Here is a 9,923-nt window from a genome sequence, read left to right on the forward strand (position 1 = left end):
TGTGTCAGTGCCCTTGGCAAGGCTAACTTACACTTCTGTGATAGCAGCACAAAGGCAGAAAACTGAGATTTTGGAGGAACATATTCTGCCTTCAAGAGAACATCTTTTCCAGGGATATTTCAACAGAACGATGAAAAACCACATTCTGCAAACATTATAAAATCATGGTTGTGGAAATTGGTTTGGATGGTCAGGAACAACCTGGGAACCACCATGGCACAGCCCCATCACGAACTGGAAGTTGATGGATCACCAGCTACAGTTCAGTGAGTTTTACATCACCATGGACTAAGAGGCTGCTATCCAAGAAATAACCCCCTGCTCCAAAATTGACACCTTCAAGCTTAACTAAACTTTGAAACTGACCACACAGACAAAGAAAAAGCCTTCCGGAGGAAAGCTGTATGGTCAGATGAGAAAGACTGAGTTGTTTGGCCACAATGACCACCATGTACAGAGGGACACTGTACCAACTGGTGGCGGTGGTAGGATCATGCTCTGGAGCTGTTTTGCTGCCAGTGAAACTGGTTCATTGCACAAAGTGGATGGAATAATGAAGGATTCTTCAGCATAAACCATCAGAACTTGAATATGACTTGGGACTTACAACAGGACAGTGAACCCAAACATGCATCAGAGCTGGTTGTGGAGGATAAAGCAGGCCAACATTAAGCTTAAAACAAGTCCGGACTTCAACCCTATTGAAAATATATGGGCCTTGCTTATAAGTAGAGTCCATGCCAAGAAGAAAAGGAAAAAAGAAAAAAAATTCCTTGAACTCTACCAAGAAGGGTCATGAAATATCCAACCAGAATTCTGCCAGAAGCTTGTTCATGGTAAACAAAAATGTTTGGTCAAGGTGAATCTTGCGAAGAGACATTTTACCTAAATATTAGGTGTGCTGTATGTATATTTTTGACCCTGTGTTGATCTTCAGAAAACCCAAAGAAAATTAACATTTATGCACCAAATTCGTGTTGTTTTTTTAATTAAAGATGTATGCTGTACAATCATTTTGCCACAGAAAAAGAACAGTTCTAAAAGAAATTACTGAAAGCCCAAATACTGCCATGACATTCATATCCAAGATGAGAGTCATGTCACTGTATGTAAACTTCTGACCACAACTGTATAATTCCATGACATCAATAAAAATGATTATTTTGTGTGTGTGAAATATAACTAGAAACAAGAAGTTGATCTATATATATGACAGCCTCTAAACTTGGACCATTTTTATATTGGAACACAGATTTTCCCAAATGATATTCATCTTGCTGTCTAAAAGCCCCAAACTATTTTACACACAAAGCTCGTCAGATGTTATATATAGTTTATACTGAATAATTAATTTAGAAGTTTGGACACCTTGTACAGCATGTACAGTTAAATTCATAGTGGAGTGGAGCTCCATACTTAAGAGAATATGGTAATACAGCAACTTGAATTTTGATGGCATTTGCAACCACAGGGATCCCGATTGTACAGTCATAGCCAAAAGTTGAGACTGACACAAATTTTGGTTTTCACAAAGTTTGCTGTTTCAGTGTTATTAGATCTTTTTGTCAGATGTTTCTATGGTATACTGAAATACAATTATAAGCATTTCATAAGTTTCAATGGCTTTTATTGACAAATACATCAAGTTTATGCAAAGAGTTAATATTTTAGTGTTGACCCTTCTCTTTCAAGACTCCTGCAATTCACCCTGGCATGCTGGATATCACCTTCTGGGCCAAATCCTACGTACATCTGTGTGTATGACTGGTAATTACTAACACTGGCCACTAGGCGGTGTGTATGACTGGTAATTACTAACACTGGCCACTAGGCGGTGTGTATGACTGGTAATTACTAACACTGGCCACTAGGCGGTGTGTATGACTGGTAATTACTAACACTGGCCACTAGGCGGTGTGTATGACTGGTAATTACTAACACTGGCCACTAGGCGGTGTGTATGACTGGTAATTACTAACACTGGCCACTAGGCGGTGTGTATGACTGGTAATTACTAACACTGGACACTAGGCGGTGTGTATGACTGGTAATTACTAACACTGGACACTAGGCGGTGTGTATGACTGGTGGTACACGTACATGGACAAAGCACAAAAAAAAATCGACTCGATGGGTTTACCATTTTTTCCTAGGTATGGTGCTCCGCTGGAGCGCCACTATTATTGTGTGTGTGTGTGTGTGTGTGTGTGTGTGTGTGTGTGTGTCTGTCAGAGGGGGAGAGAGAAAGTGTGTGTGAGAAAGAGAGTGTGCTCATAGATGTTGCGTGTGCATGTGAGTGCATACTTGAGAGTGTGTGTGTGCTCGCGTGTGTATGCATAAATATGCATATGACTGTGTGTATGAGTGTGCACAGAATTGTATATATCATCAGACTCATGATATCCAATATTCTGTAAAGTTTCAGATCAATCCATCAATGAATTGAACATTTTTCCCCATTTCCTGCTTGGCCAGATGGTGGCGCTGTGCTAGGCATCTGAATTACACATGTGAATATCATCACAATCATAATACACAATATTTCGTAAAGTGTCAGATCAATCAGTTAAGGCATTGCCAATTTCTGGCAAATTTCCTGCTTGGCCAGGTGGTGGCATTATAACAGGCAGGCCCATTGGGCGTCAGGTTATCATAATATCTATTGAAGTAAGAAGTGTCCGACCATACAGTCAATGCACTGTGGCTTTCTGACACGTTTCCTGTTTATGTGGCAAGATATTAAAATCATAAGGCCATTTCAACCTATTACAAGATATCACAAATCCCTTCGCAATTTAATATCAGCGACATCTTGGCATCACGTATAACAAATTTCACATGAATCTCATGAACTGTCTAGGAGGAGCATGTTAAAATTCATCATGTGTCAAAACACATATTCAAAACCCTATTCTTTCCTTGGCCAGTTGGTGGCGCTATACCAGACAGGCCCATAACGGCTAAAGAGTATCAGAATCAGCATCATATTACAAGATATCAAGTTCAATATTCAGCAATATCTTTGCATATGTTATAATATTTCAACATATCAAAAATCCCTTAGCAATTCAACTTCAGCAATATCTTGGCATCATGTTTGCCAAGTTTGACATGAATTTGATGAACCGTCATGACCATGTGTAATTTCACTCCAAATGGCCTTAGGACATCATTCCAAAGTTCTACCCATTCATTTCAATGGGAAATGGAAAAAGGGGCGCTGTGAAGTCCCTGGGCCATGCCCGGGGCCAAAAGTCTGTGGCTGAGTAGCGGTGACAATGATGTGTGTATCAAATTTCATGAGTTTTTGTGCATGGGAAATGCCTCAAATAAGGCCAAATGTGGCAGAATAATAATAATAATAATAATCCTTCGAAAAACAATAGGGTCTTTGCACTGAATGGTGCTCGGGCCCTAATAAAAAAAATTTATTATTGAAAAAAAAAAAAAGAGAGATACACCCTTACCATCAAATACTTTTATCCCATATTTTGTTGCTTTTTTTTGTATTCTTGGGGGTTTTGTTTTTGAGGAGAGTTTTTATTTCATCCTCGGTTGGTTCAGCAACACGCTCTGCCATTTTGTTTTTCTCTACTCACGGTATATGAACCAATAGTCTAGTAGTAGAGTAGCCAATCAATCAGAGAGTGCGATTGCTCATATCCAGTGAACGTGGATAGAATAATAAGTGGTAAGTAAGTAAATAAATAAAACTTGATACCAGGAGGAATCAGGTGCACTCAATGTGGAAATTAACATTGGACCACATTCTCTACTGGAATAATAAGTTAAAATATGAAAAGTGCTTGATTCTAACAAAGTTATTCATTTATTTTGTTTCAAATCTCACTAAAACATGATTCTCCATGATGTTGACAGTCAGTGGGAGCTGCTATTACGCTTCATCTTTGAATGGTGCACTGTGATTGGTCGAGGGGAAAATCAATAAAAAAATCAATCATTTTCCTGTGGGAAATCAATAGTGGTGTTTGTCGTGTTTTGGATAGAAAGGAGATATACGGAGAAACATGGTGGATATCGTGTTTTGCATAAAAGATTTGAATAGCAATCAAATTCAAAACTTCTTTTATCAGGAACTTTTTTTTTAAATGACACTTATGTTTTGGAACCAAACGCTTCAGCTTCTCTCACACACACAAAGAATAATGTTCCTCAATGTAAAATTGCAAAGAATTTGGGAATCACATCTGTGATACATAATATTAAAAGATTCAGAGAATCTGGAGACATCTCTGTATGCAAGAGACAAGGCTGAAAACTGACATTGGATGCCTGTGATTTTCAGGCCCTCAAGTGACACTGCATTAAAAGCAGGCATGTGTCTGTAGTGGAAATCACTGTATGGGCTCAGGAACACTTCAGAAAACCATCGTCTGTGAAAAAAGTTCATTACTGCATCCACAAATGCAAGTTGAAACCAAATTTAAAACATATCCAGAAACACCGCCACCTTTTCTGGGCCTGAGCTCTTTTATGATGGACTGAGGCGAAGTTGAAAATTGCCCCGAGGTCTGATGATTCAAAATTAGAAATTCTTTTTAGATATCAGGGACACCACATCCTCCAGGCTAAAGAGGAGAGCGACCAGCTGGCTTATCAGAGTACAGTTCAAAAGCCAGCACCTGTGATGGTATGAGGGTGCATTAGTGCACATGACATGGGTAGCTTGTACAACTGGGAAGGCATCATTAATGCTGAATGATATATACACGTTTCAGAGCAATATACTGCCATCCAGACAAAGTCTTTTTCAAGGAAGGCCTTCCTTCTTTCAGCAAGACAATACCAAACCACTTTCTGTACATATTAAAACTGCATGGCTCCTTAGTAAGAGAGTCTGGGTGCTAAACTGGCCTGCCTGCAGCCCAGACCTGTCTCCCATTTAAAACATTTGGCGCATTATGAAGTGCAAAATACAACAAAGGAGACCCCAAACTGTTGAACAACTGAAATTGTATATCAGGCAAGAATGGGACAACATTCCTCCTTCAAAACTAAAGCAATTTGTCTCCTCAGTTCCCAAATATTTACAGTGTTGGTAAAAGTAGAGGTGATGCAACATAGTGGTAAACATGCCCCTGTCCCAACTTTTTTTGAAACGTGTTGTTGATATCAAATTCAAAATGAGCAGATATTTTTCAAAAAACAAAATTTCTCAGTTTCAACATTTGATACCTTACCTTTGTACTATTTTCAATGAAATATAGGGTTTTCATGATTTGCAAATTATCGCATTCTGTTTTTATTTACAGTGTCCTAACTTTTTTGGAATTGGGGCTGTGTACACACACACACACACACACACACACACACACACACACACACACAGACCTTCTAATTCAGATGTCTGTCTTTTTTTTTTTTAATTTTCTACATTGTAGAACGATGCTGAAGGCAATTTTTTAAACACTGTTTAAGGACTCAAGACACCAAGTGATGAACTGTTTCAGGTTTTATTTTTACCCATTATTCCTGCAAACACACTGTACAAAAACTTAAAAAAGCCATATGGGAATTTACTAAAATACATATTGACAAGCCACAATGCTTCTTGGGAGCATGTCCTTTGGACAGATGAGACAAAACTCAAGCTTATTGGCAGGTCACATCTTCCATGTCCATAGAAGAAAAAAATGAAGCTTTCAAAGAAGAGAACATCGTACCTACTGTGAAACATGGAGGAAGCTTGGTTATGATTTGGGGCTGCCTTGCTGCATCATGTGGGGTTTGTGATGAGCACAAAGTGCTTTAAATCTGTGCAGGGCACAATGAAATCTCAAGACTATCAAGGCATTCTGGAGCGAAATGTACATTCTGGAGCCAGTTTCAGAAAGCTCTGTCTCAGTCACAGCTCATGGGTCCTCCAACAGGATAAAGCCCCAAAACACACAGCTAAAAGCCCCCAAGAATGGAGAACAAAAACACTAGACTATTCTGAAGTGGTCTTCTATGAGACCTGATCTGAATCCGATTGAACATCTCTGAAAAGAGCTGAAACATGCAGTGTAGAGAAGGCACCCTTCAAATCTGAGATAACTAGAGCAGTTTGCTCAGGAAGAGTGGGCCAAACTACCTGTTGGCAGATGCAGAAGTCTCACGGAGAGCTACAAAGATCGCTTGTTAGCAGCGATTGCTGCTAAAGGTTATGCAAAATATTGAGTTAAGGGTCCCATAATTTTTGCCCATGCCATTTTCATTTGTTTTGTACAATACACAGCTGAATCAAAAATCAAAAGTCTGATTTGTGTTAAACATGGAATAAACAATGATGGATCCTATTAACTTGTCAGTTTCAAATTATTTCAGAAATAGGTGTGGGGTTTTTTTTATACACGGATGGGTACCAACAAATTTGTCCACATCTGCATATGGTCATGTTCAGGAACTCAAGTCCCATTTTCTTCCCATCTAAGATTTTTGCTGTTGAGCCATCTGATTGTCCATCCAGCCATCTGTCAGAGATTCTCATAAGTGCGATATCTCAAGAACAAGTGGATGAATGCATATTAGTAACAAGAAGGACGAGACTTGGTGGCAGTCATCCCTGTCCACACTGGTGTTCTACATGTTGGTAATATAATTATACGAGGCAGCCTAAATCTACTTTATCTGCTGGTCATGCCAGAAGGTATCATTTTAAGGTAGACAGGTTAACTCTCACTCATGATCTGTTCTGGGGTTAACGTTTTTTTTATAAATGCAAAACAGGAGAAGGAAAAAGGCTAATATAAAGATAAAAAATACTGAAAATGTTTTTAGTATTATCAGCACAAACAGTTTCAAGCTTTTTTTTTTTATGTGCAATTATATAAAACTGTGCAATGTAACAGCAAAACAGTAATTTTTAAATAATTCATGAATAATTATAGGCCAATCCTGAAGTGAACCATTTGGACCCCTTTGGACACAAGGAAAAATGCTATAGAACTGCATGCTATGGAACTTCATGTGTATAATTGTACACATTATGCTCGAAGGGGATAAATCAATTATTAAATACAAACTTTATACAAACATATGTCTGTGAAGGTTCTCAGTCATCCAGGTCATAGTAAACCATAGGTGCTAAAGAAGGCAACTGGACTTGCTTGAAATTCTTGACATTTCATCTCTCATCCAAAAGGCTTCTTCAGTTCTGTGTGACAAGTGGGGAGTTCCAGGTATTTATCATCTAGTGCAGTGTTTCCCAACCTTTCTTGAGCCACGGCACATATTTTACATTCGAAAAATCCCATGGCACACCAGCAAACAAAAATGTCACAAAAAGTATATATAATGAAATATAAATGATCATCTTGTCTCGATTTACTCACTCAGTGTGAAACCCGGGCCTGTTTAGTTGAACACAAAGCTGATATACTCGCAGGAATTGAAGAAAGACACACATGAAGATCTTCCTCAACAGCTCTGAGTCACTCTCCTTTTTTAGTTTTTATAGCAGTCATGCTTGAAAAGCCCAGCTCACATAGATAGGTTGTGGAAAATCACCTTTTTTGCTTTCTTCTGACCTCTACTCATACTAGGGCCTTCATCTGGGTCAGAATTTTCTCCAGGACCGAGTTTGGATTGTGTACCTTTTCTTTTCAAATATTTATCCATCGCTATCACTGCTGTCACACCCGAAGCATTACTAATTCTATTGTTTGAATGGCAACAGGTAGATACACAGGTTAATTAGCTACCTGCTGCCATCTAGTGGAAGAGTATTTAATTGTTCTGCCTGTCACTATACGTCGCTGGCATAGACAAATGAAGACAAATTATTTGCAGTAAATAAATAATTTTCGGAACAATTAAGTGAAATTGGATAATTTCCCACGGTACACCTGATGAGCTCTCATGGCACAGTGGTTGGGAATCACTGATCTAGTGGATCAAACGCAACCCTAAGGAGAGCTGTTGAGGTAACCTGGATCGTTGTCATCCTGCAAGTGTTGGTCACTGGGGGCCGGGTGTGAACGGTATTAGCAGCCTAGAGGGTCGTTAGGGTGATCTGTGGGTCATTGGCTCTCTCTGCCATGATGTGAGTCATTGAAGTCAGCTGAGTTTTGGTATGGATGTATATTCAGTTTTCTGGGAAGTGTGCCAAGGACTGCATTATAGGTGGCTGATAAGTGGTGTCTCTGTTCAGTGACTGCCATTCCAGGTTGACAAAGATGGCTTTTTTTACTCCTCTTTCAAACCACTGGTCTTCTCTGCCTAGAATGCATACATTGCAATCCTGAAACAAGTGTTTTTTGTTATTGAGATGAAGATAGACTGCAGAGTCCTGGCCTGAGGAACTGGCTCTCCTGTGTTGAGCCATGCACCTGTGAAGCGGTTTTGTTTTGTTTCCCCAATGTACACGTCCGTGCATTCCTCACTGCACTGAACTGCGTACACAACATTGTCCTGTTTGTGTCTGGGTATTCTGTCCTTAGGGTGGACCAATTTCTGTCTCAGAGTGTTACTGGGTCTGAAATGTACAGGGATGTACATTTGTACAATGTAGGGAATGATAATGTTCTTGCATTTGTTGCTGTTTTCTTCTCTGTCCATTATGTTTCTTTTCTGGTCTTGATGAAAGCCCAGTTGGGATAGCTGCACTTCTGAAGTGCTTCCTTGATGTGTTTTTGCTCCTTCTCTTTTCCCTCTACTGTTGTAGGAATGTTCTGAGCCCTGTGATGTAAGGTCCTAATGACCCCCAATTTGTGTTCCAGTTGGTGGTCAGAATCAAACAGTAGCTACTGGTCTGCGTGTGTGGGTTTCCGGTAGACCTCGATGCTAAGGCTTCTGTCTTGTTTGATGTGCACGCCGCAGTCCAAAAAGGCTAGGTTGTTTCCACTGGTGTCCTCCCGAGTGAACTTGATGTTGATATCTACTGCATTGATGTGCTCTGTGAAGGCTTCCACCTCATGGGTTTTGATTTTAACCCAGGTGTCATCCACATACCTGAATCTGAAACAGTGACCTACACCTGCAGGATGCCTCAATGACCCAGGTGATCTCAACGATTCTCCTTAGGGTTGCTTTTGATCTACTAGAGGATAAATACCTGGAACTTCCCACGAGTCAGGCAGAACTGAAGAAGCCTTTCGGATGAGAGGTGAAACGTCTTCAAGAATTTCAAGCAAGTCCAGTTGCCTTCTTTAGCACCTACGGTATACAAACAGGTATATCATTCTAATACAAAATTATCTGCCAAACTCAACAATTGACATCAGCTTGACGTTTAAGTGATGTAAAAGCAATTTTGGCTTTCTTATTTTGAATATTGACACAAAAGGAATTTACAGAGGGGGAAAAAAAGATTTCTTTCTTTGTGTAACAATACATACTGCAGTCACAAGGTCAATATTATGCTGCTATATTATTACAATAAGGCAGATATTTCTGTACATAACAATACATCACTGTTGAACTCCTGATTTGGATAGTTCAGAAGGTGTTAATTGTCCAACAGTAGCTCTAACAGTAGTACCAGCTGTTAAAGCATATCACAGGATTTATATTAAATGCACTTGCTCAGATACATTTTTATAGTAACAGCTCATTCACATGGATTTACAATATTGGCAGACTCTACACATAATTTAAGCCTAATAATAAATGAATAAAAAGCTTGTTTTTCTTACACACAGAAAACATGTAATCATTGTTATAGAGAAGCTTTCAGCAAGATGTTTAACATTTACAAACTCTTTGTAAGAGTCAGTAAATTTTACAGCATAGGAAAGTTTTGTAGTTTCTCATTAACAAGCTACATTTCATTAAATTCCTTAGATATTCATAGGAATGACTGTTTATAGCTGCTATAAAGTGACAACAGGAATTAACTTGTTTCATAAATGTTCCACAAAAATAAATGTACCAAAAAAATGGATACATGACATTGTTTAATACAACCCCAATTTCATAAATTT

This window comes from Neoarius graeffei, chromosome 13, assembly GCF_027579695.1.
Source record: "Neoarius graeffei isolate fNeoGra1 chromosome 13, fNeoGra1.pri, whole genome shotgun sequence".
In the NCBI taxonomy this organism is placed as follows: domain Eukaryota; kingdom Metazoa; phylum Chordata; class Actinopteri; order Siluriformes; family Ariidae; genus Neoarius; species Neoarius graeffei.